The sequence below is a fragment of the Macaca mulatta genome, chromosome 5 (assembly GCF_049350105.2).
Source record: "Macaca mulatta isolate MMU2019108-1 chromosome 5, T2T-MMU8v2.0, whole genome shotgun sequence".
In the NCBI taxonomy this organism is placed as follows: Eukaryota; Metazoa; Chordata; class Mammalia; order Primates; family Cercopithecidae; genus Macaca; species Macaca mulatta.
Window position 1 is genome coordinate 178777219 of NC_133410.1, and position 20385 is coordinate 178797603.

At 36.8% G+C, this 20385-nt stretch overlaps 1 long non-coding RNA gene across 1 annotated transcript in view; it reads left to right on the top strand.

Annotated features, from left to right (window-relative positions):
- The window catches only part of LOC106998573 (uncharacterized), a 50310-nt gene that overhangs the window by 10836 nt on the left and 19089 nt on the right, over positions 1–20385 (top strand). Inside the window, exons 2-5 of the long non-coding RNA XR_013417384.1 lie at positions 8878–8927; positions 11793–11990; positions 15159–15245; positions 18526–18583. This is a non-coding gene — a long non-coding RNA (uncharacterized LOC106998573). The remainder of the gene's footprint in view (positions 1–8877; positions 8928–11792; positions 11991–15158; positions 15246–18525; positions 18584–20385) is intronic.

The window sequence follows — 20385 nt, forward strand, 5'->3', positions numbered from 1 at the left end:
GAGGGTAAAAACCAATATTCTGACCATGCTCTGAAAGGATCTATATGATCAAAATCTTGACCTCTATTCCTACCTGGTCTGATCTCGCTCACATTTTCCAGCTGGGTACCTGCTTTCTTGCTGCTTCTGTAACACATTAGGTTGTGAAGCATCCTCTGTCCTCAGGTTCTTCACTCTGTCTGCTACTTCTATCTGGAACCCCTTACCCACTCCTCCTTCCCCCTAAAACCCCTTGGCTAGCTTTCTTACCTCTTTCCTCAAATCTTTGTCCTCTCAGCCGTACTACCTTGAACCTGACATTTAAGACTGTGGTCTGTCCCCATCCCACTACTCTAAATCCTCCTTATCCTGCTGTACCCTTTTCTGAATGCACATATCATCTTTTCAAATTTTATATAACTTACTTCTTTATTATTTACCATATTTTTCTTATTTCCTCTTTCTATCAGAAAGCTATAGTTATATGATAATGGAATTTTTGTTAATGTATCCCAAATACTTTGTTTGGTATCTAGTAAATAGACAATAAATATTTGTGAAATGCATGGATGACATATGTATTATTCTGTTCTCATGCTGCTATAAAGAGCTGCCTGAGACTGGGTAATTGATAAAGGAAAGAGGTTTAATTGACTGACATTCCACATGGCTGGGAAGGCCTCAGGAAACTTACAATCATAGTGGAAGGGGAAGCAAACATCCTTCTTCACATGCCAGCAGGAAGGAGAAGTGCTGAGCAAAGGGGGAAAGCCGCCTATAAAACCATCAGATCTTGTGAAAACTCACTCACTATCATGAGAACATAATGGGGGAACCCGCCCCCATGATTCGGTTATCTCCACCTGGTCCCACCCTTGACATGTGGGGATTATTATGATTCAAGGTGAGATTTGGGTGGAGATGCCTAGCCAAACCTTATCAACATATTAAGCCTTCTTGAGGTATTTGTTTGTTTAAAAAGTTTCTTACTGATCTATAGGAATCAGTCTTCAATAACAAACTTTCATGTGGTGTGGCAGATTTCTGGGAGATATCCTGAGGCTTTTCCACTACTCCTCCTATTAAACAATTTGCATTTCTGAAACTTCAGAATTAAAATTTGGGTCAAAAATATATATCGGCAAAACTATTAGTAAGTTTAATGTATATATTATGTTATAAAATATATATACAAACATGAGAAACTGTTTTAATAAATTATTGGGGGATGTGATTATTAGTAACAGCTCCCAAAAGACATTACAGCTTTGTGGTTAAGATCACAGGCTCTGTATTTCAGTTAAATCTTAGTTATACTACTTCCTAGTATAAACTTGGATGAGTTATTGGAACTCTCTCTGCCTCTGTAAAAACTGGACTTTTCTACAGTTGCGTACCGCAGTAAGTTTATGATAGCTACAGGGGAGAAACATAATGGGTTGTATACTTATTATCTGCAAAATAATATATTCATATTGTGTGTGGAGGTTTTTATTTTGGGGATATTAAAAGTTCTTAAGTCAGACACTGAATTGTACATTAGGTGAGTCTTCAGTTATCATATTTATTTAAATTCACAAACAAACATTTTATGTATTTATGGCATACAACATGATGCTTTAAAATAGGTATACACACACTGTGGAATGGCTAAGTCAGGCTAAATAATGTATGCATTACTCCACATACTTATTTTTTGTGGCAAAAACACTTAAAATCAATTCTATTAGCAATTTCCAAGTATATAATACATTGCTATTAACTATAGTTCAAATGTTGTATGATATATCTCTTGAACTTATTCCTCCTGTCTAACTGAAATTTTGAATACTTTGATCAGCATCAAAGGATACAATCAGCCCACCCCAGTCCCTGGTAACTATGATATTCTACTCTCTGCTACTGTGACTTTGACTTTTTAGGCTACACAAATAAGTGAGATCATGCACTTTCTGTGTTTTTCTGTGTCTGACTTATTTAATGTAGCATGATGTCTTCCAGGCTTATCATCGTTATTGCAAATGACAGGATTTCCTTCTTTTTAAAGGAGGACTAGTATCCCATTGTGTATTTATACCACATTTTCTTTATTTGTTCATCTGTTTCGGGCACTTAGCTTGATTCCATATCTTGGCTATTGTGAACAGTGATGCGGAAAACATGGGAGTGCCAATAATTCTTCAACATACTGATTTCATTTCCTTTGGATATATACCCAGTAGTGGGATTGCTGGATTATGTGGTAGTGATCATGTTTTAGACTGGATAATAGTAGTTTATATCTCCTCAGGTTGTTGTAAGAAATAAAATAATGCTTATAAAATACTCAGATCAGCACACGGTACCTAGTTTAAGTGTTCAGTATTTATTGAACAAAAAGAAAGAAAAGAATGCAAAACAAAGTAGAGCATACAAACAAGTTATTTAATCAAACATAGCACTTTATTGAAAAATATGTCAACTATTTTGTTCTTGTACTAAAATATATTTTGATAATATATGTATCACTTTATTCTTTAAGATTTAAATCCATCATATTTGCTATGCAAAGAAAGAGCTAAATATAACTATGTTGGTTCCTCCATTGACATATATGTGTAGACATACAAAAGACATATATGTCTGTTTGTTACAACAAAGACAATATTTGTTGTTGGCAAGCTACACAGAAATGCATGATGAAGGCAGAAAGAAAATATCAAGGAAACAAGTCATATCCTTTTAAGGATAAAGCTGTTCTTGTGAACAGTAACACCCAATACCACAGGATAGCCAATTAACCTGTTTCAAGAAGAGTTCCCATCGTATATTTCACTCTTAAAAGTGTAGTGGTCTTCCTATCTTTAACCTCATGCTTCCTTTCATGTTTCTTTGGTTTTTCAAATTCTCTGTGTATCCTCCCAGAAAAAACAAAATAAACACAAAAAAATAAATGAGGAAAAGAAACCCAGACACAACATTTAAGGTTAAAGAGTAAATTGTACAAAGGAATTGAAGAATTCAAGAGAGATCTTAACTCACTTCCTCAAAGGATTGTAAGTTTTATTTGAAGTCATCCTATGCATTAAAATATCCAAGATTTTTATTACAGTGAATAAGGGAAGAGAAAGGAGGAAGAAGATACTATGTTTAATTCTTTTCATTGTGGTTAACATTATTGTGGTAGATGTTAGTGGTTGTAAATGGGATGAAACTTACAGAGGGCTGCTGAGTTGCTGGTCAAATTTCATCTCTTGATTTATGAGGTCCTTATTTTGCTTACTTTGTAATCATTACGTATAATTCATCAAGCTCTACGTGAATAATTTGTATGCTTTTCTTCATATCTAGTATATTTTAATTAAAAGTTCACATGCAAATAAAAAATTAAAGAGAGCTCCAAATGTATTAAAAAGAGCAAATAATTAAATTTCATCCTGGGCTGTACTGCAGTTGGTTACTGCAGTTAGCTGTTATAGCTATAGGGGAGAAACATAATACTTCCTTTTACCTGGAGATGTAAAATAACTAAATTTGTATGTGGGAGTTTACCTTTTTGGACTACATGTTCTGTGTGACCAATAAATTGTATAGTAGGTGAGTCTTCAATGATCGTATTTTAAAGACACATTGCTCAAATTTACATTGTTCTTACTTGATCCTCTACAAAAGTAAGAACATACCATTAAATCTTAACTCATTTGACATCATGCTGCAGGAAGATAAGGTATTAAAGTGTGGGTATATTTCTTTCTGTTGATTTAACATTATAAGGCATAGATACTGTGATATCCAAGACAATAAATAGTAAACATATTCATTATTATCTATTTTTAAAATGTCAGTTATCTTAGAAGTTATTTATTTTCCAATGTTGTGGATATTGAAGTTAATTTCTCTGATTAATGTCAAAAATCGTCTGCTGTAGGGAAGAAGGGCTGATATCCTTTAACTTTTTGAAAGATTGTAGGTAAAGATTTCTTTGGAAACCTAGGAACCACACAGAAGGGGACTTGAATTATACTAAAAATCAAACTCCTTTTTCAGGAAGATCAAGGAACCATAAAAGAGCTTTGCCCAGCCTGGAACACCCCTTTCCTTAGTCCTTATCTGTCTCAATTCTTTCTTGAATGTCTATTGGTATTCACCTTCTCCAGAAAGTTTTTTGGATTGCCTGGCTAACTCAGATCTACATTTCTATAGTTCAAACCCCTAGCACTACAGTTTATAAACAAAAATATCACAAAGGTTGGTTTGCTTGTCCTCAGCATATAGTTAATAGGTGTTTGGTGAATGAAAAAGTTGTCAGTTGGGGCTATTGACCTTCAGAGGGGGAACTGTTATACCTGCTTGCTAATAGTCAGAAACTGTCTAGCGGTAGTAGACATTCTCAATGTCTATTAATTATTTTAATTATTTAAGAGTACCAAGAAAGAAGAGATAAAAGACAGAAAAAAGAAAGGGAAAGGGAAAGGAAAGGAAAGGAGAGGAAAAGAAAGAAAATTTAGTTGAGTAGGGTTGACAAGTCTCTAAAAGCAGGTCATGGTGCAAATTCTTGTGTGCCTGACACAGAAAAAATAAGTAGCTTACTATTGACCAATGGTAATTTCATTCTTAAATTAAGACATAGGCAATGAAACGTAGACCACGACCATATTTTCTCTCTTTGAGTTCTACATGCATGAAATGAATCTTTGAGGGACATTCCACCGGGCCAAAGTCTAGGCTGAAAGATCTTTTAAAAGGTATAAAAATGAGAACTATTTTAATTTTAAAAAAATTAAGAATAGGCTGCAAGAAGTTATAGCAGAGAAAAGGTAAAGAATTATATCCTAAAGTATGAATCACATGTGTCTTGAGTTTATGCATTTTTAAAGTTTAATCCCTGAATTGAACTAGAATTCACCATCTATTAATTTTATTCTAAAATCCCCCTCTAATTTCATAAGCCAGTTTTACAAGCTTTTGGTTTAATTTATAATTGTGTAAGAAAATTGTGGTTCTTCAAATCATATTAAAAACAAAATTAAACCAACCAATCCAAACAACAAAAAGCAAAACGAGAATGTACAGAAAGACATAGAGAAAGAGATTGACAAAAATGGGAAGGCATCTAGAATTCATGTTGCATAGAAACTTGGGCTGGAAAAAGAGGACTGAAATGGAATATGATTGATAACTTCACAAAGTAGGCACAAATTGGAAGTCAACACAGGCTGGCTTCATTTCAATATTGATAACTTTCAAAGCATCAGAGCTGTGCAGCACCAGGCAGAAGGACCTCATGAAGGAAGGCACACTCATTACTGGAAATGTTCAAACAGGGCCTGGGTGACCACCTCTCTGGGTGTTGGAAGGCCAAGACTTTGAGAAGCCATTCGATGAAATTTCTTCTAATTTTTAGATTCTATAGAATGTACTATCCCACGAAGGACATGGGAAAACACCTCTCTATTTCCTTATTCTTTCATTTTCTCATATCAAACCAAATAGAATTGATAAAAATCTATCTTAGAATGAATAACAGAGAGTATTATGACACATTTCCTAAGTAGCTAAAATCTATAATGCTCCAAACAGAATAAATGCTAGGCTCAAATCCCTAAATCAGATGGAGAAAGGAAAATACCCAGGTCTATCTTTTATAACATTTAAAATATTATATTTGATATAGTGCTGATTTTCTACCATTTTATTAGCTATAATGGTTATTACAGTTATAAGTTTTAATATGTCTATATATATATATGTTCTAAAAGAAAAGATGAGTTTAAGTGATGCAGGACTTATTAGTTCTGTAGAACATATTAACCATTGCACTATTTTCTCTTTTATACTTATTCAGGAACTAATTGTATATCATACTGAAAAGAAGAAATTATAAGATCTAAAAACAGGCCTAACTGTCCGGAGGCAAAAGGAGATAGGTCCCATGGTGCTGACTTGTACCTTGTTAGGGTGGCTCACTAAGTCGTGCTTATGGGGGTGTTTGAAATACATTTTCAATTAATTTAACAGGTGTTTGTGTGCCTTTAAGGGATCGAGGGTAGAAAGGGAAACACACTATGTTATTTTGTCACTAAGAGTCACAGTCAGTGGGAGAAACAGACAGGTGAACCTAGAATTACAGTATGTTAAGACAGACACAATAATAGAAGTACATCAAATTGCTGCAGATCAGAGAGGAGGGGCATGTATTCCGAAAGGAAAGTCAGGAAAGCTTCATGGGAAATGTGAGATCTAGGCTCCAAATTTGGAAGAGTGAATTCATGTGGGCTACATGAAGAGGAATGAAAGGATTCCAGCAGTAGAGTGATTCAGAGGTATCAGTCTGATACTGTCAGGTAACTGATGCTGCAAGAAAGTGCTGGACCAGTCATGAAATGGAGAGTGAAGCAGGTGAATGGACAGCTGGGAGCTCAATAAAATGAGTTGTTGGCTGGAAGGGGAGGGCATAAAGGTAGGGTTGAAATAGGACCGTTAAAGGCAAGCCTGATATAAGAGTGGGTTGAAGGGCAGACTGAGAACTAATCTTCAGAATATTACTTTTTTTTACTTGTATTATATAAAGCTTTCTCTAGTGTGTGGCTTCATGGCTTTATGGGTCATGGAATGTCTTTCGACCAGCATCAGACACCCAGGTGGCAGCCTCAAATAGCACTGCCTGTGTCCTGCTGGAAAAGCCAGATGTTGGCTTGTTGCTTTTTTTGCATGAATTTTATAAAATTGCAGAAAATTCTTGGGAAATGGAACTTTGATTACTCATATTTTTCTGCCCATGGGGAAGATGTGATTTTAGAAGAGATGAAAGATAGGATATACTTGATCATATGTTATTTTTCATGATATATTGTTGATTATATGCAGTAATAAATTTAAAAGTAATAAGGAATCAATGCTTTATTTCCATGAAGAGGGATCTTAGTTGTGATTCCATAAAGGTGGCCGGGTGTTTTTCGGGAAGATTGTGGAGATGGATGGTAGCCTTCTGCTCTTGGTTGTCTTCTTGCCTGGTTGCTCACTATTCCCTTTACTTTTATTTCTGTTTATTTATTTAATTTATAATTGATATATTATGGTTGTACATATTTTTGGGGTAAGTGTAATAATTTGTACATGTACACAGTGTGTATTGATCAAGTCAAGGCAATTGGGATATCCCTTTCAGATTTACTCCAGGGCAGATCCCCTGTGCACATCTAATTGAAGCAGGTGACCTGGATGGCTTTTAGGTTCACCTTAGCCTGACTAAACTTTAGCCTTCTTTCTGATGGCAGCCCCAGATCTCTCTTTTCTTACAGCATTCATTCGTTGTAGAAAACTTGCAACTCTTTCTGTGCTCCTTTGAAATGTAAATCTTTGAAAAAGCCTCTTGCCTGTTTTGTAATCCTGAATTGTTTTTCTCAAGGAGCTGAGGGTCCTCCTTTTGAAATGCAATTATCAAGAAAAATAGAGCCCCCATCTTTCTGGCTCTGTGTGGGGATAGGAGCCTAACTTTGATAAGCAAAAATTAGCGAACACAGAGGGCCTAATTGCATTGACCAATTCCCCACAGATGACTCCTGTACTTTTCCACTAGGTCACCTCAGCATTTAAAAGCTCTTCTAACTTTGGTTTCTGCAGAATTGAGTTCAGTCTGTTTCCCTTATTGCCATAATCTTGGCCCCTAATGCAATAGGTGTGGAATAAATCTCCCTTACCTGTTTAACTTGTCCACTGCAACTTTTCTTTGACATACGGTATGCCTAGAATCACACTAAAAGCTGGCCACATAAATCTATGGCCAAAAGAGGGTTCAGTATAAGGTGAAATTGGCCCTAGCAGCATGTGTTCATGCTAGGTGACTGGAGATTTTAAAAACCTAGGTAATGAACATAGTGTCTCCCTCCGAGTTCTGTGTGCACAAGGTGAATCTTTGAGGGATGTTCCACTGGGCCAAAGTCTAGGCCAAAAGATCTTTTAAAAGGCGTAAAAATGAGAACTGTTGGGGCAGAATGATTAGCTGTGTCAACTGAAAGTAAATATAGAATACTGGATGGGACTGAAGGATGGAGATAATTATTCCGCTGCACATTCAAGGAGTTAAGTTGTTGTGTTCTGCACCCCCCCAGAGATAAGATGGAAAATTAAGTCATATATGGAACAAATCTCTTTTTATGATGGTAAAGTTTCTTTGAACTGCTTTTATGCCTTCCAACTAGTGAAGATAATTGGATAGGTTATTCAATGATTCTTACATGACAACTTTACTTGCAAAAACAAAGTGGGTCAAAAATGCAAATATAGCATTCTGCTTTAATGCAAAGATGGGAAATAACATAAGCAATTATCTGACAAATGGCAGCTGTTTAAACTGCAGGGTACTAAACTGGTATCTTAGCAGGGGTGTCATTATCTATAGGCCATTAAAAGTTTGTTTCTTTATTATTTCATTTTTATTGGCTTTGGTTTTAAAAAGGGAAAGATAAACTCCCCAACTGAAGGCTTTAATACTTTTACTATATAAATGTTGCTCTATTACCAAAAAGATATCTTGTTATTTGATTAAAGTTCTCAAAAGAGTAATCTCAACTTTTTATTATTTCTATTTAGAGATAAAAAAAATACTTGAGTGTGTATTTGTGTAACAGCCAAGTTGAAACTTTTATGTTGACATGATTCTTGCTGAAGTTTATCTTCACAATTCATATAAATTGATGATTGATGAGAAATTTTAATTTTTTAAAGTAAAATTTGGATGCGATTAGCATCTCAGGACAGAACATTCTTCACGGATAGAATTCTGTCTACATGGAAGTGGGCAGATAAATGGGGCAAACTGTGGTGGAATGGCAAAGGAGGTAAGGTTACTTTCCATTGCTCCCGTTTATTTTATTTTTTTCATTAACTCCTAAGCACCATCTCTCTCTTTCATTTCAGGTATTCAGTATCCTGCTAATTGTAATCCGATCTCCCCTGGAGAGAAAATGGTAATTACTTTCAGGTTCATGAATACCAATTGATGCATTTACCTCATTATTTTCTTTGATATGACAGCTACACTAATAGATCAGAACAAAATGTGTCCATGTAGCATCTTGAGTTCATCAAGTCACTTTGCAAGTTATCTCCAATATATTTGGGTTAGCTATAGAAATAGAAGCTAGATGCTGGCACCTGTAGATAGATTAATAATCAAATGTCTGCATTCGTAGAATGACTACTAATGAACTGCTGTCAACAAGAAGAAAAAAGTTTGATCGGTGTAAGAAAAAAGTTTGTAGCTGTGTCGCTTCTCTCTTTACTATGTTCTTAAATGAACACATATGGGCAGTGTGTGGTGGCTCATGCCTGTAATCCCAGCACTTTGGGATGCTGAGGTGAGCAGATCACTCAAGCTCAGGAATTTGAGACCAGTCTGGGCATCATGGCAAAACCCCGTCTCTACAAAAAAATACAGAAAATTAGCTGAGCATGGTGGTGTGTGCCTGTAGTCCCAGCTACTTGGGAGGCTGTGGTCAGAGAATCACCTGAGACTGTGAGGTAAAAGCTGCAATGAGCAGAGATCAAGTCACTGCACTCCAGCCTGGGTGACAGAGTGAGACCATGTTTCAAAAAAAAAAAAAAAAGGAAAAAGAAAAAAGAAAAAGAAATTAACATACGAGAAATACACTTTTTTTTTGGTATGATGTGCAACCTAGAAGGAAAGTGAGCCTATTGGGCACAGTGGCATCAGGAGCCACTGAAAAATTTGTCAGACTGGGAAATTGTGTTATGCCTAATAATATTACTTTTATTAAGGATGAAAGTAAAATCCTACACTGGTGAACTCAAATCCCATGAGAGTAGGGACAGACATAGCACAAAGCATGCAAATGGAACTGAGATTTTAACTGAAAATACATTTAATATGAATCATCAGTCAGATATGATCGCTATAGAGACTAGTGCAACTTTGGTTAAATTAATAGGAATGTACTTTAGAGAATGATGGAGGCATTATCCTTGTCTTTTCTGTGTGTCAGGCAACACTTTGCCGACTGCTTTTAGTCCTAAGTGCCACAGTTTAAGGGAAAAGTGCACAAATTGAGGGCAGTTAATGGAAGGAGCTGGGGAAGAAGACGCCATGCTGTAGAACTTTAGGAAGCATTGGAGCTATTTAATTTGATGAAATGAATGTGCCTGTGTGTATCTGTGTGGTTAGAAGCATGAAATGGGTATATTGGAAGAGCTACATATCAAAGGATGGTTACCTGCATTCTATTTAGATCCAACAAATAGAATTAGAAGAATTAGAATTAAAGAGTGCATAGGGCTGGGTGCAGTGGCTCATACCTATAATCCCAGCACTTTAGGACACGGAAGCAGGAGGATCACTGAAGGTGAGACCAGCCTGGGTAACATAGTGAGGCCCCCATCTCTAAAGAAAAAAAAAATGAGGCGGACATGGTGGTACATGCCTGTAGCCCCAGTGACTCAGGAGGCTGAAGTGGGAGGATTGTTTGTGCACAGGACGTTGAGGCTGTAGTGAGCTGTGATCAGGCACTGCACTCCAGCCCGGGCAACAGAGTGAGACCCTGTCTCAAAAACAACAACGACAAAAACAAAAACAAAAAAAAAACAAAACAAAACAAAACAAAAACAGAATCAAAGAAAGTACTCTAAATGGGGACATTCTTTTGTCTAATAAAATCTTAAGGCCGGGCGTGATGGCTCACTCCTGTAATCTCAGCACTTTGGGAGACCGAGGTGGGTGGATCACCTGAGGTCAGGAGTTCCAGACCAGCCTGACCAATATGGTGAAACCCCATCTCTAGTAAAAATAGTACAATCAGCCGCGCCTGTAGTCCCAGGAGAATTGCCTGAACCTGGGAAGTGGAGGTTGCTGTGAGCCAAGATGGCGTCACTGCACTCCAGCGTGGGTGACAGAATGAGACCATCTCAAAAACAAAACAAAACAAAACAAAACAAAACAAAACAAATGAACAAACAAAACCCCAAAAAACTTCCATAAATTTCCTAGCTGATTTAGGGTAGAACACAGTTCCTTATGCTGGATATGTGAGCACACATCTCCAAGTGATTCCTGTTTACATTTCCAGCTAGATTTGATGCTTTTTTAGTAGACTTTCAAAATCTCTTTTTTAGTAAACTTACTTTTTAAGTAAGTTCTTTTAGTAAACTTTCATAACCTCTTTTCTGAGATGTTTCTTTGCACTTCTGTAAGAAAGTTCATGGCAACAGCTTGTTTAAGAATGTGTCGGGCTGGGGCGCAGTGGCTCAGGTCTGTAATCCCAGCACTTTGGGAGGCCGAAGTGGGCGGATCATGAGGTCAGGAGATCGACCATCCTGGATCACACGGTGAAACCCCCTTTCTACTAAAAATACAAAAAAATTAGCTGGGTGAGGTGGCGGGCGCCTGTAGTCCCAGCTACTCAGGAGGCTGAGGCAGGAGAATGGCGTGAACCCAGGAGGCAGAGCTTGCAGTGAGCCGAGATCGCGCCACTGCACTCCACGCCCAGCTTGGGCGACAGTGCCACACTCTGTCTCAAAAAAAAAAAAAAAAAAAAAAAAAAAAAAAAAAAATTTATTCTATTACTGGAAGTGCTGACTACATATCTTATGTTAAAGTTGCTTAAATGATCACATGATTTTTATTGGTAGTATTTAATTACAAGTTCCATTTGTCTTTTCTTTAATAGCCTCATTCAACCTCTGTCATTACAGTTGTTATTGCTATCATATGACTTGTAAGATAATTCCAAATATGTGGATAGAAAGTAAAAGTTTTAATGAGTCACTAAAAGATCTTTTTGATGGTTCTTTCATGTTTTTGTCTTGACTTGCAACTCTAGAAGCTGCTCACCTTCATGATTTTGTCTGGAATCTGGATGATCTTTTGCCTGGACAATGGTCAACACGCAATTTGGCTTTGAAGAATCGGGCCCACAATCTCAATTGTGATACAGAGAAGAGCCCACATTTCTACTCAGATTTTTGCTATAAAGATAGACTTCGTATCTAAAATAATAAAGAATTAATTGATACCTCACGTAAGTTGAATCATGCAATCTGTCCTTCTGTGACTGGCTTATTTCACTTAGCATAACTCCCTCTAGGTCCATCTATTTCACCTATATGATGTATCTAAGATACTTAAATGCATAGAAGCTGAAAATAGGATGGTGGTTGCTAGGGGTTGGCAGGAGGGGAAGAATGGGGAATTGTTGCTCAACAGGTATAAAATTTCATTTATGCAAGATGAATAAGTTCTAGAAATCTTCTGTACAACACAGGGACTATAGGTAACAATATGGTATTAGATACTTAGTAATTTGTTAAGAGGATAAATCTCAAGTTGACTGTTCTTATCACAAAACAAAACAACATAAAAGATAATGACAAAAGCAAAACATAAAAGAATACAAGGAAATTCTGGGAGGTGATGGATGTGTTTAATAACTTGATTTCGGTGATGGTATCTCCGATGCATGACTTGGTCCAAACTGATCAAACTTGCAGTATGATTTTTCTGTATATTAATTATACCTCAATAAAGCTGTTAAAAATTAATTCATGCTGATATAAACTTTAAAAAATTTGAGATGCAATTAAAATGCAAGATTTAAAGAAATGTGAACACTGGTTGAAAATTAGTGAGAAAACATCTAATTCTGCCAGTCATCTCTGTTTCTCATTTATGTCATGCTACTTCTATCTAGGTCAGAGCAAACTCATTCTGAAACTGTCTTGCTTTTAGGTTCTGTCTTTCCAGGACCCATAGCCAGGAGCTGCTTTCCACTTACAGACACAAGTGGCTCGCTCACTCTTCTAGGTGTTAGCTAGCAGGGGCAGAGCTTTCTCAGGTATTTTAGGATTTGTTGTTGGAAGGTCTCTGCTATGTTCCTGAAAATTCATTTTATCCCCTTTTTCCTTTGCAACATAGAAAGAGGAAGAAACAGTTACGTGGATTATTCTGTGTGAATCCTCTTATAATTTTTATCACCACAATCACCAGCTTCCCTGCAGTTTCATTTCACTTTTCTTTTACCTTATTAGTGTGTTATTGTTAATTTAAACATAAAGATATGACTTACTCATTAAACACTGCTCTGCTGGTTCCCCTAGCAATGGTTCTAAAAGGTTTCCAGATCATTTACAAACCTACATCTAATTCAATCTGATTTTAGTTACAGTCCAAGCTTATTATTACATACATTTTAAAGTATATTTAAACATAGCATCATTTGTAGTTTAAAAACAGAGATGTAAAATAACTTTGAAAAGAGGAAACTGAAGCTTTGTAATCATGTAGATACACTACCTGAATGACTTACTGATAATTTCACTTTTTAAGTACCTTTTACTAAAATTAGTCCGTATGTTTTTGTTTGGTTTGTAAGGTGTATAACTGAGTGTCAGATCCTTAAGGGCGCTCAGTCCTCATGGAGTTTATAATTAAGTAAGAGTCAGGTGATCATTTCATTGCCATTAAAATATTCATCAAATATAAATGACATTCTTTAAATTCACCTCTGTTAGACTGACTCACTGAAATCAAACCTTGTCATTCCCTAGGGAACATATTCCAATTTATGGCCAGGATGCTGAATGCTCACAGCTAGTAAATTATTTTTTACTAAGTTGCAGTGAGGCACCTGCTTGCTAAGAATTAGTTGTTGGTTCCCAAACCTATTTATGCCAGTTGTATATATTTCTGTAATAATATATTATAAACAAATATTATAGAAACTAATGACCTTGTGAATAAAAGAGTGTCTTATTTCTATGAAGACTAAGTTGAAGTCTTTTGAAAGGTTATAATAAAGGTAATAAAAATAATCATATTAAATTATGTGTGGGCAAGATGACTACAAAAGATTAGAGAAAATCTTAAATTTTCAAAAGGTTATATACTCTGATTATTGTAAGAATCTTTAGATTTCCATTGTATTTAAAGAAAATACTGAAGCAAACAAGATGTTTTAGGACTTCAACCAGCAGATTCATTCTTTAATTTAAAAAGCCTTTGTTAGATATAATTACACTGGCAAATGTATACATTTTTAGATAAAATTAAAAAAAAGTGTATGTTTTTGATTTTTCCTTTTAACAAACTTTTAAAACTAACTTACTATTAGCTTTGCCCATGTATGCTAAGAGGACTTTTACAATGACAAGTAAGAAGAACACATTGATGATACGTGTTTTGGTTCAGACATTTCCAGAGCCATGGAATAGCATGAAAAAAAAAAAAAAAAAAAAAAACCTCTTCAAAATAGAATTTTTTCCTTTGAATTGGAGTCAAACTTAGAAGCATCCATCAATGGATGAATGGATAAAGAAAATATGGTATATATACACAATGTAACACTATTCAGTCTTAAAAAAGAAGAAAATTCTGGCATTTGTGACAACATGGATGAACCTGAAGGACATTAGGTTAAGTGAAATAAGCCAGGCATAGAAAGACAAATACTGGCTGGGCATGGTGGCTCATGCCTGTAATCCCAGTACTTTGGGAGGCCGAGGTGGGCAGATCATGAGGTCAGGAGTTGGAGACCAGCCTGGCCAACAAAGTGAAACCCCGTCTGTACTAAAAACTGGGCATGGTGGCGAGTGCCTGTAATTGCAGCCACTTGGGACGCTGAGGCAGGAGAATCACTTGAAACTGGGAGGCGGCAGTTGGAGTGAGCCGAGATCGCGCCGCTGCACTCTAGCCTAGGCAACAAGAGCAAAACTCTGTCAAAAACAAACAAAACAAAACAAAACAAAACAAAACAACACAAAGAAAGACAGACAAATATTAGATGATCTCACTCATATGTGGAATCCAGAAAAGTTGAATTCATAGAAGTAGAGAGTACAATGGTGCTTACCAGAGGCTGGAGGGAGGTAGGAGGAATGGGGAGATATTCAAACGGTACGAAGTTTCAGTTAGACAGGAGGAATATGTTTTAGAGATTTATTGTACAGCATGGTGACTTAATTAATAATGCATTGTGTATTTCAAAATTGTTTTAAAAAGTAGATTTTAAATGTTCTTATTGCAAAAGAACAGCACGTGAGGTGATAGATATGTTAATTAACTTGATTTAATTATTCTTATGTGAACCTATATCAAAATAGCACATTGTACCTCATAAAATATATAAAATATTACTCATCAATTAAAGATAGGCTCGAGGAGTTACTGAAAGGCTTTGGTTGATCGTTTTCAGAGTCTTTTCATAATAGTGATCTCATGTGGAATACAGAGGGACTCCTTCAACAGCTCACAGGAAAACAGCTGTGTGATTCACAGGAAGGTAGGTCCTTTTAAGTTTAAAACGGAGTTATGTTGGTGGTGGGTGATTTGTTCTGAACGTAAATCTGGGATTGTTCCTAGATTATTAATTCCTCAATGACAGATGTTTTTGTGTTTCTCTCGGCAAGGGGCAAAAGTGCTAAACGAGAGTCACAAGACTGCCAGGTTTAAGCATTATTAGCTTGACTCACTCAGTGTCACCACTGTCAGCTGGATACAATGGGTAACACCTCTTCTTATATGACAGTCTTGTTTTGGGATTGAGACAATGCAATGGAGATTAACATGCAAGACAGAAAGTCCTATGTACAATGATGTGTTTTATCTGCTGGGACTGGGATGCAGTAGACTTTTGACAACTTTTGTCCACACACGGATTTCAGAGAGGATGTTTCTTTGTTGTGTCCTGTCAACATATATGAGACAAACTGCAGATTCCTCTTAAGGGAGCTGAACATTAATTCATTGATAGCCCACTTTTTTTTTTCCAACACAGTGAGGCACAGTATTATTGTAGGGTATAATAAATTCCTCCTCAAAGATTTTAGCCTGTAAAGTGTTAAGTACAATGAGTTCTGAGATCCTCTCCAAAGAACCAATGTATCTGTATGTTCATCTCCCCTGTTCTTTGTTCTTCATTTTAAAGTTTAACTTCCTCATTCTCTTTGTCTCCTTGCCCCTAGTTTCAGCAAGCAACCCCCTCCTAACCTATATCACCTGCTCCATTCTGAGTCACCCCTGGTCACCTGCTCTGACCTGAGTCTTCTGAGTCACCTGTTCTGTAACTGTCCTTTCCACCAAACTACTCACCCTGCCACTCCAGGTCGTACCTCTACTCTCTTTAAAATAGCCAGTTGGAATTAGCTTAGACTGTGTGGTCCAACCCTAGCCAATAGGGGAACAACACAGCAATAGGGGTTTCCTGCATCAGGGATAAGAACCCCTTCTTCTCCCTTGTTCAGGTGTGCTCTGGCCATTACTCCATTCACGAATGGCACCCTTCTATAGAAGTAAAAATTGCCTTGCTGAGAAAATTAAATTTATGTTCAAGTGCTATTTCTTTTGTGGCAATGCAAATTTGTTTCTAACACTATTTTCTCTAGCTAAAAGAAAGAATAGTCTGAAGTATCGTTACTGCACAAGGGAATCTGCTGCCTCTTGTATCTATGTAAAGTTTTACTTTGCCTTCTGATATGCCGATTGATGTCTAAAAGTTCTTTTCATCTTATTTATTAATGATTTTGTCAAAACTACCTGAAAGTGCATATTCTAAGATATGCAATTGTATCCATTATAACTAGATGGATGATAAAGTCTCATTAAGAGAGACAATTGAAAACATGCTGTCTGGTGTGATAAATACTCTTTTTTTGGAGGCAAGCATTAGCACTGAATTCTTTTTAGGTCTTTTTAGTTTTTTTTCTTTTGCTTAATTTCTGTTAAATAGTGAAATTCTGCTATACATAAAGTATATATTGTAATACGCCTCTCTTCAGGAACCTCTTGCCTACTTCCTTAGCATCTAAAACTATTTCCACCAAAAAGATCAATTGAGATGAGAACATTAATTTATTTAGGGGGATGTATGTCAATGTTGCTCTCATATTAGGTGCTACTATATACTACTGCTTAGGATCATCAAAAAGTGAATTAATAATACTGTAGTTAATATGGGATTTTAGATTCCACCTAAAAACAAAATCTGTTATTTATTGAGAGTTTACAGTGTGCCAGGCTCTAGAACCTAAATAGATAACCTCACTTAACCCATTTATCAACCCTATTAAAGGTAAAGAAAGAGAATTATACAGGTTGTATTTGACTTAAGGTCAAATACATTAAAAAATTATTATTGCCATTTAAAAAATAGATTTAGGGGAACAAATGCATTTTTGCTACATGGATATATTGTGTAGTGGTGAAGTCTCGGCTTTTGGTGTACCCATCACCTGAATAGTTTACACTATACCCAATAGGTAATTTCTCATCCCTCACACCCCCACCCTCTCACCTTTTGTAGTTTCCAATGCGTATTATTCCACTTGTATGTTCATGTGTGTACACACTGTTTAGTTCCCACTTATAAGGGAGAAAATGTAGTATTTGACTTTCTGTTTGTGAGTTATTTCACTTAAGGTAATGGCCTCCAATTCCATCTATGTTACTGCAAAAGACGCAATTTCTTTTTATGGCTGAGTAGTATATTCCATTGTGTATATGTACCACATTTTCTTTATCCAGCATCCATTGATAGACATTTAGATTAATTCCGTGACTTTGCTATTGTAAATACTGCTGCAATAAACATACATGTGCAGGGGTCTTTTTTTTTTTTTTTTTTTTTGAGATGGAGTCTTGCTCTGTTGCCAGGCTGGAGTGCAGTGGTGCAATCTCAGTTCACTGCAACCTCCGCCTCCCACATTCAAGCGATTCTCCTGCCTCAGCCTCCCAAGTAGCTGGGACTAGAGGCACACGCCACAATGCCCAGCTAATTTTTGTATTTTTAGTAGAGATGGGGTTTTACCATGTTGGCCAGGATGGTGTTGATTTCTTGACCTTGTGATCCACCTGCCTTAGCTTCCCAAAGTGCTGGGATTGCAGCTGTGAGCCACCATGCCCAGCCAGGGGTCTTTTTAATACAATGATTTAGTTTCTTTTGGGTAGATACCCATAGTGGGATTGTTGGATCACATGGTAATTCTATTTTTAGTTCTTTGAGAAATCTCCACTGTTTTCCATAGGGGTTGAACTAATTTACATTCTCACTGACAGTGTATAAGCATTCCCTTTTCTCCTCAACCTCACCAATATCTGTTGTTTTTTGACTTTTTAATAGTAGCCATTCTGAGTGGTTTAAATTGGTGTGTCACTGTGGTTTTAATTTGTGTTTCTCTGATGATGAGTGATGTTGAGCATTTTTTCATATGTTTGTTGCTGCTTGTATGTCTCCTTTTGAAAAATTTCTGATTGCATTCTTTGCCCACTAGAGTAGAAGGTCCCCAAGCCTCAGACCATGGACTGGTCCATGGCCTGTTAGGAATCAGGCTGCACAGCAGGAGGTGAGTGGCCGGCAAGCAAGCGAAGCTTCATCTGTATTTACAGCTGCTCCCCATCACTCACATTACCTCCTGAGCTCTGCCTCCTGTCGGATCAGCAGTGGCATTATATTCTCTTAGGAGCATGAACCCTATTGTGAACTGTGCATGCAAAGGATCTAGGTTGCACGCTGCTTATGAGAACCTAATGCCTGATGATCTGTCACTGTCTTCCATCACCCACAGATGAGACCATCTAGTTGCAGGAAAACAAGCTCAGAACTCCCACTGATTCTACATTATGGTGAGTTGTATAATTGTTTCATTATATATATTATGATGTATTAATAATAAAGTGCACACTAGATGTAATGTGCTTGAATAATCCCCAAACCATCACTTACTGCCCTGGTCCATGGAAAAATTGTCTTCCACGAAACCAGTCCCTGGTGCCAAAAAGACTGGGGACTACAGCACTAGAGAATTAACATCGATTTGAATCCAGGACTGAATCTTAAGAATGGCCTTTTAACCTAGTGGTTTCAATCCTGGCTGTACAGGAGAATTACCCAAGACACTTTAGGAAAATTTTCAGGTCTGGGTAACATACCCTGAAATTATGAAGTGATTTTAGATGAGGCACGTGATTCCAACATGCAGTAAGGGTTAAAACTACAGATTAATTAATGCCTTTGATTCCCTCAAATTGATGACAGATAGGAAATACTGTCCACTTTTTCCTCCTCTCTGTGTCATCATTTCAGCAATTATGAAGAGAGCTGCAGTCGATGCTTTTTTTTCTGATTCCCACATGTAGTCTATGCCTTAGAAGGAGCTTGTTAGCAAATTGTACAAGTAGAGCAGTAGCAAAGAAATCCATTGAACATAAGATAACAAAAATCATATTATTTGAACTTAATACTTATTAACCTAAGTAGATACAGTAAGTAAAAATTTTAGCAAGCCAGAGGCTGGTATGAACTTCTATCAATTTTCTCGGTGAGGATTAATTTAAAAAATATATAAAGTCGATTGGTCATTACTTTAACTTAAGCTAAACCTTGCTTAAAACATCTGCTAGAGAATTAACAGGACCATCCTTTCGGAGTTGCTCAAGATTGGCTGAAGGAAGCAAAGCTACATTTCTTGGTAAGAGTATTAAGATGTGTCATTTCAGTGGTTTTAGAGCTCAGCATATCTAATCCACAAAAGCACCTGAATAAGGAATGTTTGATTTGCCTCTCTGTCCTCAATGTTCTGTTATCTCAAGTTATTTGTTTTCCTGATATGTTAAAATGCTCACACTGTTTTAACCCCCACAAATAGATACGTGAATTTGTAGAATATGAAATTTTATCCTGATTTTCATGTGGAGTGAATGGTTTATCTACCACATGAGAAATATGCCTGACAGAATTTTCTTGCTTCTGCTACTGCATACTTACTGACTCTTGTCTGGTAGACTTATTTGTTCTTACTTATGAATTAAGTCTGCCCAGAGTTTGAACCTCGTGTTGTACTGGGCAGGGAATAGAGTCCTTGCCTTAGGGAAGAAAGTACTCTTTTTATGCCTCGGTTCCTTTTTTCAGGTGTCCTGGGTGCTGCTACCTGGTACCTAGTGGCAGAACCCCATGCCATGGTTCATGTGGGTCCCAGAACCCTGAGACGAATTGGAAACCCATCATCATTCTTTCTTTCCCTTCGGTTCTTACAGGCTTTGGATATCTGTACGAATTCCTGACCCTACCACCCCATTCCCAACCTCGTTAACTAGATTCAAGGTCCAGATGTCTTCTGGATTCCACTAGCCAATGAACTCGCATCATTTGTGTTTTTCTCTGTATTATTGACCATCTTATCCAGACTCTTAATACCTGCAAGGGCTTCCCTCCCCCACAACACCCACCTTACTAATTGGATTCATAGTACTAGAGAACCCAAGGCTGGCCTATTAGGGAGACAAGTTTTCTGATAACTGTCAACTCTGGCATTTTTGTTGATAATATTTTCAACGCTGAGGTGACATATGTTTACATTCTAAGGTTATAATCTCTGGCTTCTACTTGCATAACATAAAGGGAATAGATTTCTAACAGCAGCAAAGTT